The sequence below is a fragment of the Sitophilus oryzae genome, unplaced genomic scaffold, assembly GCF_002938485.1.
Source record: "Sitophilus oryzae breed Bouriz unplaced genomic scaffold, Soryzae_2.0 scaffold_1067_pilon_pilon, whole genome shotgun sequence".
In the NCBI taxonomy this organism is placed as follows: Eukaryota; Metazoa; Arthropoda; class Insecta; order Coleoptera; family Curculionidae; genus Sitophilus; species Sitophilus oryzae.
Genome location: NW_022145690.1, coordinates 2,960,785 through 2,969,954, shown reverse-complemented (window position 1 = coordinate 2,969,954; position 9,170 = coordinate 2,960,785). Strand labels below are relative to the sequence as shown.

Sequence of the window (9,170 nt, the reverse complement as noted above, 5' to 3'; positions counted from 1 at the left end):
TAAGAGGATTGAAAATTTGTAGTTATATTTTGTTAAACAGGGTATCAAAAAAATAGTGTATATAACTTTGGTGGGTAATTCGACAGATAAAAATAAAACAAAAAGTTCCTATAAACATAAGGCATATGTTAAAATGCTTCCCGAACAAGTTACAGCTCTCGAAAGATTAAATAAAAATAAAATATCTATTTTGTTTATTTTTAAGAACGTTGGTAAACCGTTTTTCCTGAAATTCGGTACACTTACACAAATTTTAATGCCAAAGCGAATAGCGTAGTGAAAAATTCAGTAACGCCCATAGTTTACTTTCCATAATGTTAGAGAGTACTACTAGTGGTACTTCTTTTATCCTTATAGATACACCAACTTCAACAAATAATATAAAAAGAATTTTTTACGTAAAAAAGGTGCTCTTCGTTTAGTTCGAAAAGGTGAACGGTTTTTAAGATATTTCCGTTTAAAGATTACGATGCATAGATTTTAGTATTAGTGAAATGATAAAATGTAAAGAAATTTAAATAAATTAATCTCCTGATTTCGCTACTACTGATAAAATAGATGCATCGGAACCTTTAAACGCAAATAACTTGAAAACCGTTCACTTTTTCGAACTAAACGAAGAGCACCCTTTTTCTTCATTTATTGAAATTACTGTATCTATAAGGATAAAAGATGTACCACCAGTAGTACTTTCTACCCTAATGGTAAGTACCCTTTCAGGGCTGTAACGGAATTTTACACTATTGCCATTCGCTTTGTCATTAAATTGTGTGTAAGAATATCTAATTTCGATCAGAAGCATCACTGACCGTTATCAGGTGTAAAGTGTAAACTAAACTAAATCCTAAAACTACTGAGCTTATATACTATAGACACGAGCATTCACTCGTGAATTTGTTGGGTATTTATTAATTGGATATAATATTGTCTAGGGATTTTGCAAGATCTGATTGCTGGTCCGACTCATTGGTACGCCAGCCTGAGGAGGATGCTCTTTCTCTCCTGACGATTCCATATGTGAAAGGAACATCGGAGAAGACCAGGCGAATTGCTAAGTAATATAAAATTATAACTGGTTTTAAGTCTGAGACTACTCTAAGAAGTGCCCTAACAAAAACAAAACCTGAATCATCAAACCAAGAGAAAGAGAGCAACTACCAGGTACCTTGCGAGTGCGGTGTTTCGTGAGCCCAGGGGGGCCTAGGGCTTTTTTTTTATAAAATGAAGAATAATTTTAAAAAACACATTTTTTGAATAAAACGTTTACATGAATTTCTCTCAATAAATTTCATAGACTTGGTTATCAAACCGTGTTCCCGTAGATTAATTATTATGAACAAATTTTCTAAAAAAATTAAAATTAACACATTTTTTAAACACAACAAAATAACATTAACTAAACAATACTAGAAAGTCATTTTTACTACATCACAAGCAAATAAAAACTAAAACTTAGCCAAGTGTCATAATTCAAGATTTCTCTGGGGGGTGCCTAGCAGTACCTGGGCGGGAGGCACCCCCGGGCACCACTGTAGTTACGCCAATGGTGATACTTCTGATCGAAACGTTGTGTAAGCAAAATAAATAAAGACAATGGAAGACCGATACTCTTTTCTTTAGTTTTAATAAAGATAAAAAATTGGCGCCGGGAGGCACGTACAGCCGCCCATACTAAAATATGTTAATAAAAAGTTGGTAGGCAGTTCTTTTAGTTTTAAAGTAAAGGAATTTTTCCAATTTTTTTTTATCTCAAAAACTGCGACTTTGACTGATTTTGATGATATTACAAATTTTGTTGCAAATATTATTCCTAATCTTAAATTGAAAACCGCGTTTCGCTAGCTACTGTAATTTTGGAGTTATAATTTTTTAAAATTTTTAACCCCCTCCCATACCCCCTTACCAACGCCCCACCCCCACCAAAAACTAATGGTCAGATTCTCAGGTGCCACAGTATTTTTGTGCCAAATTTGGTTAAAATCGGTTTAGCTGTTTTTGAGTTATCATACCATACCATACCGCCATTACTCGCTGACGAGTATTTGACACGCATCAGAAGATGGTCACGCAAGGCGTTTTCTTTCATGAGCTTTTCTGTGACTGAAAAGCCCGATACGTGATGTTATCTGTCTACCGCACTCCAGGCATTCAAAAATCTCATTGCTTTGTTGCCTCTTTACTTTTTGGTTGTCGCTCTTAACTGACTTTACAATTCTTCTCCATTCCGTTCTATTGTGAGCTGCCTCTTCCCACTCATTCTGCTTGTTAATTCCTTTTAAGTTTTCGTGGAAAATATCCTTGAACCTTTTGAGTTGTCCACCCGGCCTCCTCTTGCCGTCTACAAGCTCACCGTAAACCAGAGATTTTGGTATGCGGTTTTCTTGCATTCTGCATACATGACCAGCCCATCTTAAGCGGGACTTTGTAATCATGACTTCAATATTCTCGCAGTTAGCTTTTTCAAGGACCGATACGTTTGAGACATGATGGAACCATTTTATTCTTAAGAGTTGTTTAAGATGTCTCTGTTGCAACTTGTTTAATGCGTTCATGTGTCGGCGGTACGGCACCCAGGTTTCGCTTCCATATAACATGGTGGGAATTATTATCGCTCGGTACACCGCAAGTTTCGTTTTTGTGCTCAAGTCATGATTGTAGAAATCCCTGTCTTTTAATTTCCAGAATGCTCTTGAGGCGCTGCTAATCCTGTGCTGAATTTCAGAGTCGATATTGGCCTTTTCCGACATCAAACTGCCGAGGTAATTGAATTCCGCTACATATTCCAACAGTTCATCTCCGATTTTTATAGCATTGTTGTGATCTTCCGGGGGAGTGCACATGATTTTAGTTTTATTGATGTTCAGCTTAAGTCCCAAGGCCTCGTATGCCCATGTATATGTGTTCAACATTTCCTGCAATTGATGTAACGTATTTGCAACTAGAGCACAGTCATCAGCGTATTGAAGTTCTTTGATGAATTTTGTACGTGTTTTTGCCCTGAGTCTTTTTATGTTGAACAGACCGCCGTCGAATCTGTATCTAATGCCCAAACCTCTCTCCTGCAGTTTGCTGTCCAGTATAATGGAGAGCGCTGCCATGAATATATTTAAAATAAATAAAAAATAAAATAATATATTTACGGACCAGCCATTTAAATGTACATACAACAATAACTATAATTACAACTAGAATAAAATCCATCACAACAGAGACTTTACAATAAATTACTACAAAACCACCGCCTTTACTTTATTCTTGAAACTATTTATATTATCACAGAAGAAGTCGATATCACAATCTTTATCAATAATCTGATTAGCCTCTACACAAAATCTTGTAAGCGCAGATAACATTCCATAATTAGTTCTGTGAAAAGGTATATGGAATATTAATAGGAGGGGCGCTAAGACACATCCCTGCCTAACGCCTGTGTTTGTTAGGAAGGGATCGCTCAGTGATCCATGATATGACAATCTTGATTTGTTGTTGTTATGGAGGCTTTTACACACTGTAAGAAATTTGATGGGTACTCCGAACTTTTTCATAATTGCCCAAAGTGCATCTCTGTTCACAGAGTCGAAGGCTTTTGTTAGATCGATGAATGCAATGTAAAGTTTAGACTGCTGCTCTTTTACTTTTTCCTGTAGTTGCCGGATGGAGAATATGGAATCGACGGTACCGCGGTTGGTGCGAAAACCCGTTTGCGATTCTGGGAGGATTTTTCCTATATGTGGGTGCAGGCGGTTTGACATAATTTTTCCTCCTTGTGAGTTATCGTGTTACAAACAGAGGGACAGACGGACAGACAAACAGACAGACAGACATACACCATGAAAATATTTTGTATTTAGGTCCCATGGCCCCCCCCCTTATTTAGGTTATGACCCAAATAACTCATTTTGAGTGAATCGTTGAGTATGGTCGGCTAAATATAAATACGTGATCACAAAACTATTGGCGGGAAATCACCCCCAAAATTGATGACGAAAATACGTAGTGCGACTTAGAGTGTTCTTCAGAAATAAAACACCATAGAGGACAAACCTGCACGAAGTAGAGATAAATCAAATAGTGGCAAGATGTGCTTCCTCCATATAGCCGGTCCTCTGGCAGTGTCTTCATGCGAGTCCTAATTTTCGGGGATTCTTGAGCAGGATGCGTGGTATTCTATCGATCGCTTTGAGGCCTGCGCCCTGCTCTATACCGGTCGGCCGCCGTGCTTTTCGCTATGTCGCAGGAATGAATATAGCAGACTTTGACAGCGGCCGAGAGTGTGCTAGGATTAAGCAGGATCGCGCTAAAAAAACGACAATGCCTGTGCGGTAGTGCGGCTGTTTCGTTTTTTATTTCTCCTGGTGACACTAATCCTCTCGCGTTCTCGCTCTGTGGATCGGTCCTGCTAAATGGTCAACGTCCATCAGCCGATGTAAGTAGATATTTCATTTGGTATTACCGCTTATTGTATGGTTAAAAAAAACAGTAGATATTTCAAACTACTTCTAACAAACATTAGTAGAAGTTCAAACGAACGTCCTATGGAATACGATAAATATTTTACAACCCTATCCATAAATAGAAGATTCTTATATTTTGAAGGACACATGCATATTTTTTTTTCGCAAAAAAAACAAAAACATATATTTTTGTAATATATTAGATATGTTTTAAAAGATAATTTATTATAGTCAGTCAAACTGTGCTCTTATTTCTAATAAAAAAGCATCGCCTTGCAAAAATGTTGGCGGGAAATAATTTGTCACGACGACGCGACGTCTTTCATGTCGTTTTCCTTTCCCATTAATACATTCTATCATAGTGTGCTAAGACGCATTAAATTAATAATATTGTTTATTTTGAACTGAAATTTGCGGATGCATTGTTTATTTCTTCAATTAATCGAAAAAAAACACTGTTATGTACTCTCATTAAAATATGTTAGTATATTATTACATGTATAAGTTTTCGGTCATAAAACATTTTAGTTATTAATTTAAAAAACAACCTTTAAGATCTCTACTGTATATTAAGGAAATTAATCAAATCTATCGATTGTCATAAAAAATTGTTAAAAAATATTGGCGGGAAACTATTTGTTTGTTTTATTCGTCTCATAATAAATTCTTTAGTAGCCTAATAGTGTAGACTAGTAAAGCGCAATTTTTCTATTAGCTTATTAATAAGTTAGATTATTTTGAAAGAAGTTTATTTGCTGTTTTATTTATTTGACTATTAATAATTTAAATGTTTATTTAAAGTATCGATTTGATAGAAATAATACATGTCAACCAGTAAATTTATCGGTAAGTTATTAAATATATAATAAATTTCAAACAGAAAACTACTTGTGTAAGACTAATTAATGCGCTTCTAATTATTTTATATTTCTTTACATTACATATACTAATTTTTATTTATTATTAGTTTATTATTTAATTAATATAATTGTTGTTTTTCATGTTTTTATACTTACTACCGTTGTTTTTCATGTTTTTATACTTATACTGTATTATATTGCAATAATGAGTATTATGAATATTTGATTACATCCCATATCATTTATTTTTATCGGCCAGTTTTAGAATGGTAAAATAAATAGTAAATAATTCTAACGAATCCCAGTAGCGGTTCCTCAGAAAGTGCATATCATTACTGGTATACTGGGTGCGTCTCAAAAAATGGCTCACCCCCATAACCCTTTTATTTTTTCAGTTAAAAGAACGAGATTTAGTATGTTAATACATGACATAAATGAGGATTGATTGACGTATTCAGTTCTTTTCTCGGCCACTTCTGTTTCACCGGAAATGATACACCGGACAGCTTTTGATTTTTTAATGGAACCCCAGGTATCTTTTTATTTTATTCGATAGAAAAAGATACTCTGAATTAAATGATATATCATATGTCAACTTTTGACATTTTCGCTTAAAACAAAATTGTACCTTAAATTTCAATCTAGAGTGCCATGGGTGTGTTAAAAACACTAATTTTTAATTAAGAAGCCTTGGAAAAATAGATTTGATCGCCTAATGCTTCCTCCTCACCGGTTAAAAATGCTTAAATCGTATTTTAAATCATATTTCAATTATTTCAAATGGAACGAGGGTGGCTCATTAGTATATTTTGAAAAAGCATTTTTTACGAATAATTTGATACCATATTTGGAATATACTTGGTATTTCAAGACAAATTGTCGTTATGAATCGCATAATATTGCAATTTCAAATAAATCATGTTCAAAAATGTCAATTGACATATATATGATATATCATTATTTCAAGTCAAATTCTCGTTATGAATCGCATATTGCAATTTCAAATAAATCATGTTCAAAAATTTCAAAAGTTGACGTATGATATATCATTCTATTCAGTGTCATTTTCTATCAATAAAGTAAAAAAATACCAAGGGTGCCATTAGAAAATCAAAAGTTGTAGTCATTTCCAGTGAAACAGGAAGTGACCGAAAGCAATTGAACACGTCAATCAATCCTAATTTTTGTCATATATTAACATAGTAAATCTCGATTTTTTATCTGAAATGGCGTAAGGTGACAATTCCACGCGTGGGGGTTATCATCTTTCATAAGATTTATTCTGCGGCGTTGCTTGATTAATTTGTTCACTGCTCATTGGAATATTAGATCTAATTGGTGAAACCTTTGCCGCCCGCACCCTTTGTTCCCTGCTACACTCCAAAGACTTCAGTGTATTAAGCTGACTTATACATTGATATGCATGTAATCCGTGCACTTGCTGCTCTAGGATTCGAATTATCAGTATCTGGAACTTCATATTGCTGCGCAATACTTGGAGACAATACATTTTAGTAGACGTAGTTTTTAGTTTTTTGAGTATGACTTCAACTTGAGTTGACGTTTTTGGGTATGGTAGCGTGATTTGTTTGTCTAAGCTTGAATTAAACCCCAAAGCGTTAAACCACGAGTAACTAAACATTCTTAAGTTCATCCTCATTCTAAAGCTGTAACTTTTTATGTTATTTGTTGAAATTACTGTATCTATAAGGATAACAAACGTACCGCCAGTAGGACTCTTTACCCTACTGGAAAGCACCCTTTTATGTGTGCAAGAGTACCAAATTTCATGAAAAACGGTTTACCAGTTTTCTTTAAAATAACCAAATCTATTATTTTTATCTATGGCTGTAACTAGTGTTGCACAAGACAAGAATTCTTGTCTTGAAAATCAATTTCTTGTCTTGTCTTGAAATTCAAGACAAGAAATTTTCAAAGACTTGTCTTGCAGATTTCTTGAATAGTCTTGTCTTGTCTTGCAAGACTTAAAATTTCTTGTCTTTAGCAAAAAAATCTTAAAAGACCGCAAACTACGTCAATATATAAGGTTAAGTTCATTTTTTAATTCTTGTTAGTTTATTATGTTCTATTTTGGTTACCCGTTTGTTACTTTTATTTTTTATGGTATTTATTTTATTTTTTTATTATGGAAGATTGGTTGGAAAAGTTTGGCCACAGGGTGTACGGAAAGGTCATGCTAGAGTGTACAGTACGTCTGCTGGATCTGTGTCTATGAAAGGAATGCGGACAAAAAACATTTAAATAAACAGCAATATATTTTATACGTCGACTTGACGAGTCACCGCAAATCGCTCGGCCCACTCATTTTATTGGCCACTTGCGAATTTGTCGAATTTTTATTGATGGGACGCGTCGTCTCATTTTTTACGAAAAACATCGAGAGAATATCGTTTCCCCTCCCACAGATACCCCGTAGCTACAGAACGGACAGACGTACTGTACTATTTGCGCTATTTAATACTACTTTTTGTACGCCGAGCAATTTCGTGCATTAAATGTAGTACCAAATAGCGCAAAGAGCGTGCTTCACGAACCCACCATTAGTTTTAACTACCATTAGTTTTTTTTTATAATACCATTATACCAATATAATTTTGTGTATAATACCAATTACCAATATACGGTTTGTTGCCTCGACTTTATTTTATTTCATTCTCAACTCTAAAACACTGGCTATAATAGAAACAAAATGAACACTGGTCAATATTCCCATAATGATGATGAGTTACGGCTATTTTGAAACAAGATTTTTCACAATTTGTACAGCTTTCTCAAAGTTTAAAATAACAAATTATTTATGCTTTTTGATTAAAAAAAAACTCATTTTTAAAACTAAAGCTTCATTCAGAACCTCGCAATCAGTGGAATAAATTAGTGGTTTCAATTACACTTTATACTACTTAGTTTACGATCATTCACAATATTGATTCTAAATTTATCTTAAAGCCTCATTCAGAGCCTCGCAATTAGTGGAATAAATTAGTAGGTTCAATTAGCGTAGAAGTTTGTTCCTTTAATTTCAATGTAAGCATTCAGAACGTCAAAATTAGTGGTAGACATCTTCAATTAATAGAAAAAGTTGTCAAACTTTCAACTTTTCCACTAATTATACTTCAAAATTTGCGAGAAATGTCATTTTGGCCTTTGATTTTCTTTCGTCAAGAGAAATTCTGGTTAGAAATCAAAAGTTTATTGTTTTATAAGCTAAATATTATGCTTTCTCTATGGATGACTGACGCAAGCTGTTGCTAGGATATTCGATTAATTTTAATTGTGTTTTTTTAAACATTGTGAATGATCGTATACTAAAAAGTGTAAAGTGTAATTGAAACCACTAATTAATTCCACTAACTGAAAGCACAGCTGAGAGGTTCTGAATGAAGCTTAACACTAAAATAAGCTAAATTTATTTTTGTTTCAAATTATTATCTCCTGTGTCCTGTGTAAAAGAGCAGTTCATTGATAATTTAGTATATTGTGAACTAAACCTGTGTGATACATTATTTATTTGTTTACAGTTGATTGAAATGTTTATTAAAAAAATCGATTCCTGGAAATATAGGAAAGTGATGAAATTTTTTTATCAGTTTGTATATAGATAACTAATCCATTAATGATATTTTTCAATCTACAAATTACTTTGTACTACTTCTAAAATATCGATGCATATGTAATAACCTGATTTAGGTGCCTAAGTATTATATCATTTATATTTTAAAATTATAAACTAGTGGCTAAAATTATTAAATACAGGGTGATTCTAAACCTATACGCATAAAGTTGGGAAATTATTGCTGATGACAAATAATGACTAATAATGAAAAAAAAGTTAGTA

General features: G+C 33.6%; 1 protein-coding gene across 1 annotated transcript in view; it reads left to right on the top strand.

Moving 5' to 3' along the window:
- Nucleotides 1-4,268: 4,268 nt before the first annotated feature.
- LOC115879930 (heparan sulfate glucosamine 3-O-sulfotransferase 1) overlaps nucleotides 4,269-9,170 on the top strand; it is a 195,704-nt gene continuing 190,802 nt past the window's right edge. Inside the window, exon 1 of the mRNA XM_030896994.1 lies at nucleotides 4,269-4,426. The gene's annotated coding sequence lies outside the window, so the exon portion shown is untranslated. The remainder of the gene's footprint in view (nucleotides 4,427-9,170) is intronic.